This window comes from Protopterus annectens, chromosome 11.part0 (assembly GCF_019279795.1).
Source record: "Protopterus annectens isolate FY-2018-M chromosome 11.part0, PAN1.0, whole genome shotgun sequence".
NCBI classification, from domain to species: Eukaryota; Metazoa; Chordata; order Ceratodontiformes; family Protopteridae; genus Protopterus; species Protopterus annectens.
Window position 1 is genome coordinate 1,251,040,707 of NC_056745.1, and position 17,963 is coordinate 1,251,058,669.

Here is a 17,963-nt window from a genome sequence, read left to right on the forward strand (position 1 = left end):
GGAGGACCGAGAGGAGTGAGAAGACCACCGGTGATGGTCTGACACAGATTGCAACAAAGGAGACTGTGGAGCAGAGTGCACTGGCTCCAAAGGAGGAGACCTGCTTCTTTTATAGGCCCGGACTGGCTGCGAAGACATTGATGGAGCCGCCAGAGACATAGCTTTGTCAGAGCTGACACTGGGAATTGACAGAGTTGAAGATTTGACAGAAAATTTGGGTTGCTCCGAAATTGGAACTATTGAGGATGGTTTGGGAGATTTATCAGACTGTTTTGCTGGTTGAGGAACCAGAGATAAAGGATCCTGAGGGTTCTTCAAAAGGCCATGCAGAATCAGTTTATTTTTTCTCTCCTGCAGGACTCTAGCACTGAAAGCATGACAGAGACAGCATGAGTCCTGCAGGTGAACAACCCCTAAACAGTATACACAACTCGTGTGCCCATCTGTAAGGGACATTTTTTGGCAGCACGAGTTGCACTTTTTAAAGCCTGAGGGTTTTGACTCTTTAGACATGCTGGATAACTAGGAAGGCACAAACAGCAAAAATAAGGCTGTAACAGCTAGCAATACACAACAACAACAACAAACAAACAAGGAAAACTTTTTTTTTTTAGAAAAAAAAAAAGAAGAAAGGGGAGAGCCTCTAATTAAAACGGCGACTCTCCCAAAAGGAGAGCCTCTAACTTAAACGGCTACTCCAACAGATAGCAGGGAAAGAAGAAACAAACCCTCTAAGTTAAATGGGCTCAAGGGGAAAGCAAGACCTAAGAAAATGACAGCCAAGAAGAACCCAAAAAACAACAGCAGAGGAAGGTCAGAAGGTTGTTAGTCAAGCGAGGACTAAGCTTGACACCAACAAGTTTAATTAAACTAGTAAAATCCTAGTAAGGATGACAGCAAAATACGAAAAACTCTAAATACTTAGCCTGAGCCAGTAGTCGAAATCTTGAAGCTGCAAGCAGCAGACGAGATCTGGGTAGCTACCGTTAGGCATGTTGGGATAGGGGTTAGCCTCGAGCCAGTATAAGCTCTTGAGCTATAGTAAATGGCCGTACTGGAGCAGAGGATCGGCTCCGAACCCAACAAGCAAGAATGAAAGTGAGATGGGACAACTTAACATCATACTTTAAACAATAAGTAGTGATATGTGAAACTGAAGAAACTAAACCACAGAAAGCACAGCTTTCCTCACAGGACCAAACTGCAGACAAAAACATTCCTCAAACATTCACAATTAGTCAGAATAAACTTTCACAAACGAGTCTGACTAATGCAAAAATCTAAAAATTAAAGTTGCAGAAGCATACAGGTTTTTCCCAGACTTAGCAACTGTTTTCCCATCCTTGTCAGAAGGGAAAGGATTAGAATTATAAAAGCCTTTCACAGCAGTTGGCTTAACTAAAGCTACAGCTGCTGTGTCAGGTCTAGGCTGAGCATATAAAAAATTGAAAGACTGAAGAACTTTGTACAGTCTATCTACCTTCTTAGGTGCATCAGGGAAACCACAGTCTGTGATAATCATATCCTCCAGTGCTGACAGCACTGGGAGGATGGGAAGAGGTTCTGCAAATTAAATTCCAGTTGTAACATTTCATAGTATTTTCTGAGGGACTCAGAAACCTCAATGTTCTCACACTGAAAACACTGGCACATTCTGGAAATAGGCTCACAGAAAGAGAATCCTCATCAAGGAGATTCAAATAACATACTCTCCTCTGCAGAGGAGTTGCTGGTTGAACTAGCATCTCTGCTGGTCCCATGAACTTGCTCTCCTCCCCCCAAAAAATCCACGTCTTGCACTGGCACACTTACCAGGTGACCAGATACATGCCCCCTCCCTCCTGCCTAGCTATTCAATGGGACAGCAAGGAAAAAAATCTACACTCTGGTACCTGGGGTTCCTGAAATGCAGGAAACAATCAGCTCCTGCCTTTGCACCCTGCCCCCAATCCTCCTTCCTCAAATGTAAATAAAAAATAATCTTTTTTCTTTTAAACCTGTAGCTACAAACGTAGCAATCAGTTTCTACAGTTTATACCCCAATAGAGCTCTACTGTTCTCAAGTTTTAATTTAAAAAAATATATTTATTTTTTTACTTTCAAACCATAGCAAACTGTCTGCTACAATACAGCAAACAGCTGACACAGTTTAGACCACATACAGAATTCTATAATACTTTGGTTTTACTAGAATTTTTTTTTTACTATTAAACTGTAGAAAATTGTTTGCTATAATGTAGGAAGCACTTGCTACAGTTCAAACTAAATAAGAGCGTTACAATGCTCAGGTCTGACCACAAATGCAATACTGGCTTTTAAAAGCTAATATACACTAAAGAACATTTGGGATGATGGGATCAGATGGCCAATCTCACCCCCTAACACTCTGAGCCTGGGGTAGTTGTCCCCATTGCCCCACTCTAGCTATGCTTCTACTCCTCTGAGCCTGAATCAGAAATCTGATTAAAAATACGTCTATCCCCATCACATTCCTCTCCAGATACAATTTATAGGTTCATAGGAGATTACAAGGTTAATGGCTTAAGAGCCCTAACAAGCCTAACCAATATAATATAATTTTACCCAATACATGGCCCCTAGGGGCAAGAGGATGGCATGAGTTTCTGCCTAAGCCTTGATTATCTTTCTGACTGCCCCTGTCCATAAGGGGCATAGGTGCTACCCCAGGTGTGAATTTGCAATTCCCATCCATCCATCCATCCATCCATCCATCCATCCATCCATCCATCCATCCAAAATGTACTTGAAGAGGGCCAGGGAAGGGTTCTGCTTAACATGAATAGGAAGCTTGTCCAAAAGAAGGGGCAGTCTTTAAGACACATATTTGTCTCTCCAGCATGTTTTGTTTGAGTCACTAAGTTTAGATCCCTAGATCGGGTGACCCTGTTTGACTTGTCAATGTGTAGCAGCTCCATCAGGGCTGGATTTGTGACAGCCTTGTAGATCAAGCAAAGGTCACCCCTTAATACCTGGTAGGAGACAAAGTAAAGGGATAGGGCTTTTAGTCCATACACACAGAACATGTTGTTTACAACCTGCACTTTCTTTGCAAGGAACCTCTGAGGTTGCTCCAGCTGCTGTAAGTGCTTAGTCAATTACATGCCAAATGGTGTACTGTACTCTATTACCGGTCTAATAAGGGTTGAGTATAGCTGGACTATAATTTCCTTGAATCTGGATGTCATCACTTTACTTACAAGTTGTATCACATAGAAGGCATTCCTCACCACTGTGAACATATGGTGGAAAAGTTCAGGCTACTATCTATCTGTGTATCCAGATGTCTTACCTCTGAATCCACTCTTAGGGGTGTGCTATTGGTGTTGCAATTGGTTGGGGTATTTAACTTTCCAAAGTGTGTGATAATGCATTTTTTTTTGCATTTAGTTTTACACCATGGTTCTGGCACCAGTCATTTGTCTGATCTACACCCTCCTGAAGGATATCTATATTGCTGGGGGATTTGATGATTGCCCCAGGCTTACAGTCATCAGCAAACCTTATCATCTAGAGGCCTTCCAAATTAACAATGACTTCAGAAAAGAATATTCCAAACAGAAGTGGTCCCAGCAGTATCTGGCCTCTTGCTGGATTTGGAGTCACCCACTTTAACCATATATGCCCTGTCTGTGAGCCAAAAGGCTATCCATCTGATGATGTAGGGATTTATGCCCAGTTTTGTGAGTTTACTTATAACAACTGAAAGGGGAATTTTCAACATGACCGAATCACCTAGAGCCATATTTTACACTATCTAGTGTCTAGCCCTGCCACGGTGCAGTCTGTGAGCTGTGTTCTCCTACCTTGAGGATACTGCACACCACAGTAGATGCTCAAAGTGGTTGGTCTGTACAACTCTTCCCCCTATACGGCACCATGAAGAGTCGGTACTGCTGCCCACAGCTCCATTTATTGGTGAGTTTTGAGAAGGAAAAACTCAGCATGTTTTTCAGAGGTGGGAAGAACCCCATAGAGACACAAGAAGAACATGCAAACTCCAAACAGGCATTGGTCAGAGGTCACGATTGAACCTTGTACATTGTGCATGGGAGGTAAAGACCTTAATCATTATGCTAACTGGTCTCTAAAAACTGTTTTTAACATATGCTGATGTAGAAAGGGGATCCAAGAGCAGACAGGCAGAAATGTTTGTCTGAAAAAACAGGAAAGGCCAGAAGATAACTCACACAAATAATAAAGAACCAAAGGCATCTGGGCATGTAATCGGTCCTGGTTCTTAGAGTGGCACAACTAAATAATCTCCTCCACCTTGCCAAATATGACTTTCTAGTGGCAGGTGTCTTAGCTTCCTGTAATACCTGCTGCATGTTCTCAGAAAAAAAGATGATTACAAGGAATTAAAATTCTATCATCCAGGCAGTCAAGTGAAGAAGTAGAGGGTTAGGGTACATAAAACATCCTTTATCCTAAGTAAATCAATCTTGTTAGGAAGCTTGTGGTAATTGCCACAGCCAATTTCAACACAAGGGAGAATCACAGGTGCCTGGGCCAAAATGGGGTCACTATTATGATCTTTGGACAGTCTGTTTAAATCTTTAACAAGACTATTTATCAGAGGAAAAGGGAGGAAGGCAAAGGGTAATATCCCAACCAGGTTACAAAATGCATGCATCTTCCAAGCACAAGTGCACAGGTTTCCTGAAGACAATGTCAACTGTCCGTTTTGGCAGGAGGTAAACAGATTTATTTGTGGAGCTCTCTACAGAAGGAGGAAATTCCCAAGTGTTCATCATCCATTCGTGAGGCTCTATCCTGGTTCTGCTCAGCTTGTCTGCCACGCTATTCTGTTCTGACAGAATATAAGTTTCCTGGAGGGGTAAATTGTGCTGAAATGCTAGATCCCCAGAGCACCACAGTCAGTCTGCAAAATGGGTAGGATCTAGTCTCTCTATGTTTGTTTGCTTGTGTACCACATCACTATGGTATTGTCCATGATAACTAGCAAAGGACTGAGAACCCTGAGATAATTTAAGTATTGGAGAGCATGTAAAAAGACCAGCATTTCCTTGACATTTATGAGTTTCAATCTGTCTCATCAATTCTAAAGACCCAGTTGTCACCAACTGAGTAGCAGGCTGTGGGTCAAAAGGAAAACCTTGTTTGATGGTCAGCTGATACACAACCAATTTACAGGGAAAGCAGCAGGCTCAGATGAGTTCACAGCAAATATGATAAAGATGTTGGGTAAGATAGGGGAAAAATGGCTCCTGAGGGTACTGATAGCAGTGTGGAGAGAAAGGCGTATCCCAGATGACTGGAGAATAAGAATACTCATGCCAGTGTACAAGAACAAGGGGGACATCCACAATTGTGGGCAGTACACAGGCAACAAACTTCTATCACATTGCATGAAAGTTCTGGAGAAGGTGACTGATAAATGGATATGCAGAGCAGTAGAATATAAGACAGAAGATGAGCAGTTCAGATTCAGATCAAGATGCAGCACAACTGACCTGATGTTTGGAGCGAGATAGAGTTGAGAAAAAGCTAGAGATGAGGAAAGACTCCAACTGGGCATTCCTAGACTTGGAGAAAGCATATAACAAGGCCCCAAGAAAGCTGATCTAGGCAGTACTGCGCTGGTTCAAAGTCCCAGAAACATTGGTAGAATTAGTGCAGGCCATTGCACAAGGACCCAATGACTCAAGTATGAACAGTGTTCGAACTCAGAGACGGGTTCCCAGTGGGAGAGGGTGTACAACAGGGTTCAGCTCTGAGCCCACTGTTGTTCATACTGGGGATGGACTACATTAGCAAACAGATTAGAGGAGACAGATCAACAAAGTTACTGTATGCAGATCATCTGGCATTGCAGGCAGACTCTGAACAAGAACTCCAGCAAAGGATGGTGGAATAGAATGAAAAACTGAAGGCACATGGGAAGAAACTAAGCACAGATAAAACAGTGGTAATGGCAGCAAATTAGGGAAATCAGAAGAAGCTGAGAACTGAGATAGAAGGGAAGATAGTGGAACAGTTAAATAGCTTCAAGTATCTTGGAGGGGTGGTTGAGGAGATGGGAAGTCTGAATGAAGAGGTCAAAGGTAGAATCGGAGGGGCTGCAGCCAACTGGCATAGAGTCTCAAGTGTAGTCTATGACAGAAGAATGCCAAAGAAGCTGAAAAGTAAGGTGTACAAGACAGTGGTGCAACTAGTACTACTGTATGGTTCAGAAACCTGGGCAGTAAAGGCAGAGCAGATGAAGAAGTTAGAGGTGATGGAAATGAAGTGCCTGAGAAGGGCGGTAGGAAGCACACTATGAGACAAACAAAGAAATGAAGACATAACAGCAGAAGTCAAAGTTGTTGCAATTGCAGAAAAGATCAAAGAGAACAGATTGTGATGGTATGGACAAATGCACAGAAAAGTTAATCTGGTGAAGAAGATTTAGGAGAGACAGGATGAAGGTAAGAGGAAACAAGGACATCCAAAGCAAAGAGGTGGATGGATTATGAGAAAGAAGATCTGCGACAGTCAGACATGAGTGTTGAAGAAGGCAGGAGTGTGGCATGCAATCAAGGAAGAGGGCAACAGTTAACACAATACCCCGACTCCATAAAGAAAATGGGAAAAAGGGGGCTGCTGCTGCTGATGACCTGAAAGGGGAACTGTATCAAATGCCTTGGTCAAGTTCAACAAGGCAGTTTGTACTGTTTTACACTCATCCATAGCCTTAGTGACTTTCTCAAAGAAATCCACCAGATTCAGTAAGTATGACCTGCCCTTGACAAAACCAATTCAGGTGGGATCCAGTGTTTAGAGGTTTCCTATGACATTAAGTATTCTTTCTGTGACCTTACATATAAGACTGAGAACAAATGAAACTAAAATACTTCCAAATCCGCTGAAGGTGTTGAAGACAAGGAGAAACAGCAACGAGAAGAGAAGACTTCAGGACACCACCACGGCAACTTAATTCTTCAAATTCCAAACATACAACCTAATAAGAACAAATAATTTATTAAAATGAGCAGGCACTCGAAAACAAACAAAATAAAAATAGTAATAATAGCATACGATAAGCGCTTTCAGCTAATTCAGCCTTCATAAGATCGTAAAGCTTATTTCAATACCAACATTTAAAAAGAGTGCATTAATCAGTCATTTTTCTGTTTCTGACATCCCAATTGAACTAACAACCAATGATTATAAGGAGAGTACTGATTGCTTATAGGAGGAAAAAACGGAGCTATCGGCCAAACAGATGGTCGGAATAAGCTCCATTCAATATTTTCAAAACCAATCAGATGGCACATTTACACACCAATCATTGTTCTTCCTCTCTCCATATCTCTTTCCTTATAAGTCCATAGCAGCTACTATATAAAGTAACCATCCAATGGTATTAGCTCTTCATTAGAGTTAGTAGCCAATCGAACAATGAATACTCATCTCTCCAGTATAGGCCGCTTGGAAAAACAATTCTCTAATGTTTAAAGCGATAAATCTAATCTCTTATTGGACCAAAAACAAAGCTTACGGCCAAATGAAAAATCAAGGTGCGCTCCATTTACAATAGGGCTATGAAAAATAGCTATTCAGTAGCGCTAGCCCTTCGTTCAGGTTTAAAAACAATCATGTAGCTGAATTATGTCAGTCACTGTACATACATTCCTTTCTTTGAAGGCCGATGACAACTGTTTGGAAAAACTGTTCTCCAGTAACTAAAATTATCAAATAAGATAAAAAGCAACAACCAAAGCAAAACATCACAAAAAACATTATGTATGACAAAGTAGCTGCACAAAGCAGCTCTTCAATAACATCATTCACTCATAGGGGCTCATAGCCAGTCAGGTAATGGAGGCATATTAACGCTGGTTCCTCACTCGATAACAGTGATCATACAAGTAATCAAAGTGCAGCCCATAAATACACAGAGACGGCTGCAAAGAAAACTATTCAATGGTGTAAATTCATCATTGGTGTTCACAAGTCAATCAGATGGTGAAATCTCATGCCAGTCTCCAACATTACTTTTGCACACACCTCCTCTAGTGTGAACCTATGACAGCCATCAAATAGAGCAGCTCTCCATTGGTTAAGGCTATGGTACTAGTTCATTATTGGGCAAAGAATATGTATAGCGCGGACTGGAAAACAAAAAGCCTCTTCCTTCATAAACTGTAATGCTAAATAGTGAATCACTGTTCTTCTCTCATATACCCCCTGTTAATATAAATTATAGTAATAACTGCATAGAATCATCCTTCAGAAGATGAAATAATCGACATCTACCAATTGACTACTCAAAGTTCTGGCCTCTTATTAATGTCCAATCACATTCCTTCTAACTTTTAATGGTACAACAGTATTTAAGCCAGGTCGATGATGCGCTTGGATGTTGACTATCCAACTAATCTTACGTAGTTCCGTAGCAAACAGCAGAGCAGGAGATATTAAAAACTGTACAGAACTATGTGAGATTAGTTGAACAGTGATTCACTATTTAGCATTACAGTTTATGAACGAAGAGGCTTTTTGTTTTCCAGTCCGCGCTATACATATTCTTTGCCCAATAATGAACTAGTACCATAGCCTTAACCAATGGAGAGCTGCTTTATTTGATGGCTGTCATAGGTTCACATTAGAGGAGGTGTGTGCAAAAGTAATGTGGGAGATTGGCATGAGATTTCACCATCTGATTGGCTTGTGAACACCAATGATGAATTTATGCCATTGAATAGTTTTCTTTGCAGCCGTCTCTGTGTTTTTATGGGCTGCACTTTGATTACTTGCATGATCACTGTTATTGAGTGTGGAACCAGTGTTAATATACCTCAGTTACCTGACTGGCTATGAGCCCCTATGAGTGATTGATGTTACTGAAGAGCTGCTTTGTGCAGCTACTTTTATGTCATACATAATGTTTTTTGTGATGTTTTGCTTTGGTTGTTGCTTTTTATTTTATTTGATAATTTTAGTTACTGGAGAACAGTTTTTCCAAACAGTTCTCATCGGCCTTCAAAGAAAGGAATGTATGTACAGTGACTGACATAATTCAGCCACATGATTGGTTTTAAACCTGAACAAAGGGCTAGCGCTACTGAATAGCTATTTTTCGTAGCCCTATTGTAAATGGAGCGCACCTTGATTTTTCATTTGGCAGTAAGCCTTGTTTTTGGTCCAATAAGAGATTAGATTTATCGCTTTAAACATTGGAGAATTGTTTTTCCAAGCGGCCTATACTGGAGAGATGAGTATTCATCATTCGAATGGCTACTAGCTCTAATGAAGAGCTAATGCCATTGGATGGTTACTTTATATTGTAGCTGCTATGGATGTATAAGGAAAGAGATATGGAGAGAGGAAGAACAATGATTGGTGTTTAAACCTGCCATCTGATTGGTTTTGAAAATATTGAATGGAGCTTATTCCGACCATCTGTTTGGCCGATAGCTCCATTTTTTCCTCCTATAAGCAATCAGTACTCTCCTTATAATCATTGATTGTTAGTTCAATTGGGATGTCAAAAACAGAAAAATGATTGGTTAATGCATTCTTTTTAAATGGTGATATTGAAATAAGCGTTACGATCTGATGAAGGCTGAATTAGCCGAAAGCGCTTATCGGATGCTATTATTACTATTTTTATTTTGTTTGTTTTTGAGTGCCTACTCATTTTAATAAATTATTTGTTCTTATTGGGTTGTTAGTTTGGAATTTGAAGAATTAAGTTGCCGTGGTGGTGTCCTGAAGTCTCCTCTTCTCGTTACATATAAGACTAGTCAAACTTATGGGTCTATAATTTCCCAGGTCAGTAGATGGTTCCCCCTTTATGCATAGGGATGACTGTTGCCATCCTCCACTCTATTGGGACAAAGCCGTTCAAGTAGGCTGTGGTTCAAAAGTGATCATAACAGGCCAGATAAGTCCTATCTGGACTATCTGGTATATCGTCAGACCCCACTGTAGTCATGTTTTTTGCTTTAGAGAGTGCAGTGGCAACCTGTTCTTTGGTGATAACTGGTAGTAGAGTAGTGGAAGGCGCTTCTTGGGGGAGAACTGGGGGTGATGGGTAGGTGAACTTTAAGCTGAATTTCTCAGCCAGCAGATTTACCATTTCTTCTGGCTGAGTACAGGTGATTGCATCTACAACTAGTTCTGCGCATTGTTGGGTGTTGACCTTAAGATTGTGGACATTCTTGAATCTCTTCAGTAAAGAGGAATCCCTTTTTCTTTTACCAGAAACTTTTAGTTATGTACTCACCATAACTTCAGATGTTTGGGATCCATCTCGCCTACATTCTGACTGATGGGTTCGGAGCCGATCCCTCGGCTCCGACTCGGCACGCTTATGCCAAAGAGCGAAGTCTCTTATTGGCTGAGCTTACTATATCCCAGGATGCACCACTACCAGTCCCCCAGATCTAGTTTGTCCGCATACATGCACACATGCAAGCACTGCTTATATAACATCGTCAGAAGAAACAAGATAAAACAGTAGAACTCAAAACCGTTCAATCTCTTCTGATCTCCAAGGCCGGGGAAGGAGGGTGGGTATTAGGAATGTAGGCGAGATGGATCCCAAACATCTGAAGTTATGGTGAGTACATAACTAAAAGATGTTATGTGATCCTATCTTGCCTACATTCTGACTGATGGGACAGCGTCCCTAGCACCTGAATCCTGGGTGGCTCACTGGAAAACACTCCTGAGTACCGTGGAACCAAATGATGCTCACCCTTTAGATGCCACATCCAATTTATAGTGGGAAATGAAAGTGTGCGGATTGGACCAAGTAGCCGCAGCACAAATCTCAGAAATAGCGAGCTTGGAATGAAAAGCTATAGAAGTAGCCATAGCTCTGGTAGAGTGAGCTTTGATAGATGTTGTAAGTTGCTTATTCGAAGAAGAATAAGCCTGAGTTATACAATCTCTAATCCATTTGGAGATAGTAGCTTTTGTGATGGTTTTACCCAATTTATTGTCTGAGAAGGACACAAACAACTGGTCTGATTTACGAATTTGCTGAGTCCTGTCTAGATAGAAGCGCAATTGCCTGTGAACATCCAATTTATGGAGAGTGTATTCTGCTTCATTGGAGAATTTTGGAAAGAAAACTGGTAGCTCTAGAGATTGTTGGAGACAGAGATTAGAGCAGACCTTTGGGACAAAAGATGGATTAGGCCTAAGTGATACTCTATCCTTGTGAAAAATCAAGTACGGTGGTTTGATAGATAGGGCTTGAAGCTCTGAAACTCTTCTTGCAGAGGTAATTGCAACTAAGAAGGCAGTTTTCCACGACAGATATTTTAACTCACATGTAGCAGCCGGTTCGAAAGGGGAAGATGTTAATGCACGAAGCACCAAATCAAGATCCCACGGAGGCGCAGGATGAAAAACTGGGGGTCTTAACAGCCCCGCCCCTTTAATGAAAGTTTTGCATAATCTGCTGCTCATCAACGGAGGATCCATGGATTCGTGAAATTTAGAGATAGCTGCTAGTTGGACTTTAATAGTAGAGACGGAAGATCCTTGATTAAACAAGGATGTTAAAAACTTCAAAACCTCTGGGATCGGGGCAGTGATAGGGTCTAAGCCCCTGAGTTGAGCCCAGATAGCAAACCTCTTCCACTTACTGAGGTACAATTTCTTAGTGGTGGGTTTGTGGGCCGAAGATAAAATATGAATAACTTCCGGGTCTAAGGTGTGATTTCTGACTAGAGTCGGAAGTGGAGGAGCCACGCTGTCAACTTCACAGTGTGAAGGGACTGGTGTTGTCGTCCCGACTGATGAATCAGCAGATCCGGAGTTAGATATAAAATCCAAGGATCGTCCACCGCATGTTTCTTCAGGTAGGGAAACCATACCTGACAAGGCCAGTGCGGAGCAATTAGTATCATTGTGGACCCCAATTGAGAGGCTTTCTGAATGACTTTGGGGAGAAGTGGAATCGGAGGAAAGGCATAAAGTAGCCCTGTTGGCCAAGGTTGTGCTAGAGCATCCATAGCTACTTCCCCCTGATGTGGAGTCAAGGAGAAGAACCTTTTGCACTTTGTGTTTTGTGGTGTTGCAAACAGGTCGCAGCACGGTGTCCCCCATCTTCTGAAAACCTGAGCTGCTACTGTTTCGTTCAGGGACCACTCGTGAGGAGAGAGAATTGTCCTGCTTAATCTGTCTGCCAATATATTGGATTTCCCCGGAATGTGGGTCGCTACCAAGAAACGGTTGGTAGCTACAGCCCATTCCCACACCCTCATGGCCTCTCTGCAAAGGGGGTAAGATCTGGTCCCTCCTTGTTTGTTTAGATACCAGACCACCGACATGTTGTCTGTGTGGATAGCGATAATGCCCTGAGGGAGAAACTTGTGTAAGGCCTGTAGGGACAGAAGTACAGCCCTCATCTCCAATACATTGATGTGGAGAAAGATTTCGTCTGGAAGCCAGGAACCCTGAACTAACCTGCCCAGACAATGCCCCCCCCCACCCTGTCTGGGAGGCATCCGTCGTCAGGGTGACCACTGGAGGGGGAATAACAAAAGGACTTCCCTGATTCAGATTGGATGGCTGAAGCCACCAGCGAAGGTCCCATTTGCACGTTTCTGTAATCATAATGGGGTGATTGAGGGGAAGATCCTGAAAGGACCATTGAGTCGATAATAGCCACTGAAGAATCCTCATGTGCAATCTTGCCAGAGGAACTAGAAGAACCGTGGCAGACATCGAACCTAAAAGTTGCAGGACCATCCTGGCTGGGGCCTTGGATCTTGAAAGCAGGGCTTGAACTTGGCCTTGTAAAGTTTGGATCCTTTCGGTAGGAAGAAAAACGCGCATCAATTTTGAGTCTATCTCTGCTCCTATGAACCTTATGCGCTGAGAGGGCAGCAAGACAGACTTTGACCAATTGAATGTAATTCCCAGGGTAGCACCCAGGGAAAAGGTGGCTTTGAGGTTGTCCATTAGTAGATGACTGGTGGTGGCAGTCAGGAGCCAGTCGTCCAGATAGGGAAACACTTGGAATCCAAGACTCCTCAGGTGAGCAGTTACTACTGCCAAACACTTGGTGAACACCCTGGGGGCTGTGGTGAGACCAAAGGGCAGAGCACAAAATTGGAAATGACTGTCTCCCAGGCTGAAGCGCAGATACTTCCTGGACGCCCGATGTATCGGTATGTGATAATAGGCGTCCTTGAGATCTATGGAGCACATCCAAACATCCTTCTCCAATAATGGGAGAATGGATTGTAACGTGACCATTCAGAATTTGGATTTCGTGATGGATTGGTTTAGTCTGCTGAGATCCAATATTGGTCTCAGGTCCCCTGTCTTTTTTGGCACTAAAAAGAACCTTGAGTAATTTCCGGATCCGATCTGGTCTGTGGGGACCGGCTGGATGACTCCTTTTTCTAGCAGCTTTAACGCTTCTGTGGCGGCAATTTCCCTTTGGCTGGGTGGTGGGTCCGGGATTTTTGGACGGTGGGGTGAGTGTGTGAAGGGAATGGTGTAACCTCCGGCAATAATCCGAAGCACCCATCTGTCCTGAGTGATTGACTCCCAGGCTTTTAGGTGCTTGGCAACGGCACCCGACTGGCTTCGGAGCAGCACAGCTGGGCAATCCCTCATGAAGTGTGGGAGGCTGAAGAGCCACGAAAGGACTCGCGGTCTCCAGAATTGCGGGGCCCTCTGCCGCCTCTGGGACGGCGTCTCCCAGAAAAATTTCCCCGTCCTCTGCCTCTGGAAGGGGAATCTTCCTGCTGTTGATGGAAAAACTTACGTGATTTGCGGAACCACATCTTCCCTCCTCCTTTAGCCTTGGGATAAGGCCTAAAGGGAGTGGAATAATGTGCACCTACGGCAGATAAAGTTTTTCCTTCTTGCTCACAGCGGGTAAGAGTGTCTTTAACCTTAGGTCCAAACAAAGAGGACCCATCAAAGGGAGCGTCGGCGAAGGAAGACTTGAAGGCCTCCGCAAAATGACACAAACGGAGCCAGGCTTGTCTCCATAGAGCCACGCCTGTGCCTGCCACTCTACCCGCCCCTTCGGCCGCATATGAAATGAGCCTCATGGACGAGTTAGAAATTGAAGCAAGGATAGCCAACTGAGAGCTAACCGACTGGGCTAGCTGCTCAGGTAGGTTACCCGAGAGGGAATCTGACAGCTCCTTGACCAGATCCCTCTGAAGCCTGGTAAAATGTGCCAAATAATTCAGGGACCTTAAAGTAAAGGCCGCTGAAGTCAGGGTGCGCCTGCATCGGTCCATGCTCCTAGACTCCTTATTAGGAGGATGGACGGACGTTGAAGCCTCTGCCACGTCCTGTTGTGTAGCAGATGCCACCACCATGGCATCTACAGCCACGCCTTTAGTCAGGAACTCCTTCTCGGGTGTGGGCAGACAAAAATTTGTTAGGACGAGAAGGGACTGGTTCCACGGTATCTGGATGTTCCCACGCCCTCCGACAAACTAAATCCAGAAGCTCGTCGAAGGGCGGAGACACCCAGGAGGCGGAGGGCTGAGCCCCAAAGGCCTTGAGAAGCACTGACTCATCAGCAGAGGGGGGTTTGGATATCCAGCCGCCTCGTTGTTTGAGGATCTCTAAAATGTCTGCAAATGAGACATCATCCGAGGACGACTTCGGGGACCCCTCCGCATCATCAAGATCAGTGTCCGATGTAATAGACTCGGGGGGAGTCCACGTGCTTCCTCTTGCACGATCTCTTCCTTGGGGGCTCCTCTGAAGACAACTCCGAAGAACCCTCAGGAGGAGGGGAACCCCCAGTGGGGGTAACCTCAGGCCCAGGGGCTCCGCTGCCTAAGGACAGGGGAACTGCCAAAGACCCAGTCTCCACGCCCAGGGAAGGTGCCGGTAAAGCCAGGGTAAAGCCAGAGAGATGGCCGAAGAAGACTTGGCCAAGGCACTCCTCATAGCTCTGAAAGCCGGACCCCCAGAATCCTGGGAGTGTCCGGTCCCCGGAGCCATGATAGCAGATGGAAGTCCCACAGCCGAAGCACCGAGAGGGAGGCTCGGAACCGACAGCATAGGTCCCGAAACATCACCCCCGGGTCCAGCCGAAGAAGTCCGTGTACCAAACTCGGACCCGAAGGCCGGGGTTGGAGTAAGGGTCGGAGCCGACCCTAAGACCTCCACCGGCTCCAACAGCACCTGCTCATGGAGCCAAGCGGTCGGAGGAGGAATGGCAATGACATGGGCATGGGCCGTCGGCTCCGAAGCCAACTGGGTCGGAGCCGAAACAAATTTTTGAAAGACTGGGGACTGGAACAGTCTTTGGAGCACCCTGTCTATGTCCGAATCTGACATCCTCGATGACCTAGAGGATACTGAACGGGTTCGAGATGGCCTCTCCAACGGCCCCAAGGGGCTAGGGGACCGGCTCCGAGGCGACTCGATGACTATCGGCGCCGAAGGAATAGTTTCCATCGGTGCCGAGGAGGACTTCGGCGCCGAGGAGGAAGTGTCTGAGCGGACAACCTTCATCGGCTCCGAGACCAGTGGAGCCGACGAAGATGACCCGCCTCTCGATGCCCCAGCCATCGGCTCCGAAGCCAGAGGAGTCGAGACTGGTGGCATCGAGGCAGACCGTTCCGCCCTCGGCTCCGAAGTCCTTGGAGCCGAAGGAGAAACATGCTTATGTCTTTTGGCGGTCGGATCAGACGGACTGGTCGGAGCCGACGCCCTTTTCTTTTTAGCAGGAGAAGGAGAGGATGCTAAAGCTTCTTCAAAGGAGAGTTTTATCAGGCCTTTTAATATGAGCTTATTTTTTCTCTCTTGGAGGACCCTCGAAGAAAAAGCGTGACACACGCTGCAGGACTCCTGCAAATGTTTTGCACCCAAACAATAAACACAGAGAGAGTGGTCATCTGTGATAGACATTTTAAAGTTGCACTTGGTGCACTTTTTAAAGCCTGAAGGCCTAGGAACCTGAGACATTCCGGTGAATTATAGCCAAAACACAGTACAAACACTGTAATTAGAAAGAAATTTTCTCTGCTTTGTCCTTCTTTTAAAAGGAAGAGAGACTATCAGTAGTATGAAGGATCCGAAATCCCTAAACAGAACAGAAGTCACCTAACAACCAAAAAGACCGGGAAAGGCCTTTCCACACAAGAGGTACTCCTAGTCAACACTCACAACACAAGAATTTACCAAGTAAATTTTTTCCAAACGCACTCTAAACACAAGAATAGCTGTTAAAACAGCTTTTTGTTGAAGAATAAAGAGATTCCTGACAGAAAATTAGTGAAAATAATCATTACTTAGCTCAGCCAGCTCGAGACCACGTCTTCACTTGTTAGCGGCAAACGAGATCTGGGGGACTGGTAGTGGTGCATCCTGGGATATAGTAAGCTCAGCCAATAAGAGACTTCACTCTTTGGCATAAGCGTGCCGAGTCGGAGCCGAGGGATCGGCTCCGAACCCATCAGTCAGAATGTAGGCGAGATAGGATCACATAACATCCATCTTATAAGAATGGTCAATAGCCTGTACAAGACCCTAAACCAGAGAAATGAAAACTACTCCTGTCCAGTGAAACTGGTGCAGAAGAAGATACATGTTTAGGTTTATGTTTCTTTTTGACAAGAAAGACAGGACAAGCAGGGTCATTAATGGCATTAACAGGTTCCTCAGGGACTGGCACAAAATTCTAGCTAAACAGAGGCACCTTCCCTGCCCCTTCTCCCAAAACTGACAAAAGTGGCTCTCCCTTGCAAGGTAAGGGGATTCCCAACAGTTAGAGAGGATGTGGCTAGCACCAGTCCATAATGGCAGTACTGACAACACTAGAGGGGATCTGGGGAATAAGATGAGTGGTCTGAGGAAACACCTTTGGCCACAGCACTGTCATCCACCTGTAGCTGGGGCAAATTGCTAGCCTGCTGTGTGGCAAAGGCTGTTTAGTCAACTTTTTTTTTTTTTTGTTGCTGGAAGTACCACCAATGGTGGGGCTGGTAGTTTTTTTCCATGGTCTGAAGGGAGCCACCACCAAAACATATGCCCAATTATGAATTGTTAGAAGAACCTTAGCAATTAGTGGAACATTCCTTTCCATAGGAATGAGAAAGCAACTGTGTTCCATGCCTGTCTCCAAGGAATCCTGGAGCAGAATTTCTTTGATTGTCTGTTCTAATAGGAGACAACAGGTCTGCTCAATGTGTTCCTCAAAGTTGTATCACTTCTTGAAAGATTCCAGGTTGAAGCTTCCATAAATGGGGATCTGTTCTGTTTCTGCTGAGGTTATCTGCATTAATGTTTTGTTCTGATAGAAGGAATGAAACCTGAAGAGTTGGATTAAACTGAATTGCTACTCCACATGCTATCATAGCCAGTCTACAAAGAGGATAAGACCTGGTACCTGCTGTCTATGTATCACATCACAGTGGCACTGTCTGTGTACACCTGCAGAGGTTCTGGTGACTAGGGGTGATTCACCACCTTCAAAGCATTCATAACAGTTAACATCTCCCTGTTATTTATTTGCTTTTATCTGTGTACAAGATTCCACACAGCTTGCACTTTTACCTCATTTGAAACTGCTTCCCACACCAGATCTGAAGTGTCTGTGGTGACTGACTGGAGCAAGGTTGGAACGAAGAATGTAAGAACTGAATTGCAAGTTATCTGGTCTACCCACCATCCAATCTCTTTAACCCCCCCCCCAGAAACTGGGTTTTGAAAAGTCAAAGGGTGTAGATGCTGAATCCAGACTGATCTGGGGTACAACTGTACTTTCCTCTACTGTCTCACAAAGGGAAGCATGATTATCATTGATGCCATGTATCCTAGAATTGTGAGAAACCCCATTGCAGATGCTTGGCTTTGGCTGGAGAAAGTAAAGAAAAACCACTGAAACATATTTACTTTGTCTGGAGGAAGAAAGGCTCTTTCCAAGGCAGAGCCCAGCAAACACCCAAGAAAACTCATTCCAGAAAATCCAGAATAAAGCTCCTGAACAGCTACTT

The 17,963-nt window shown here is 44.3% G+C and overlaps 1 protein-coding gene across 1 annotated transcript in view; it reads right to left on the reverse strand.

Annotated features, from left to right (window-relative positions):
- Positions 1-17,963, reverse strand: part of SCUBE1 (signal peptide, CUB domain and EGF like domain containing 1) — a 4,299,807-nt gene that overhangs the window by 2,730,259 nt on the left and 1,551,585 nt on the right. The window lies entirely within an intron of this gene.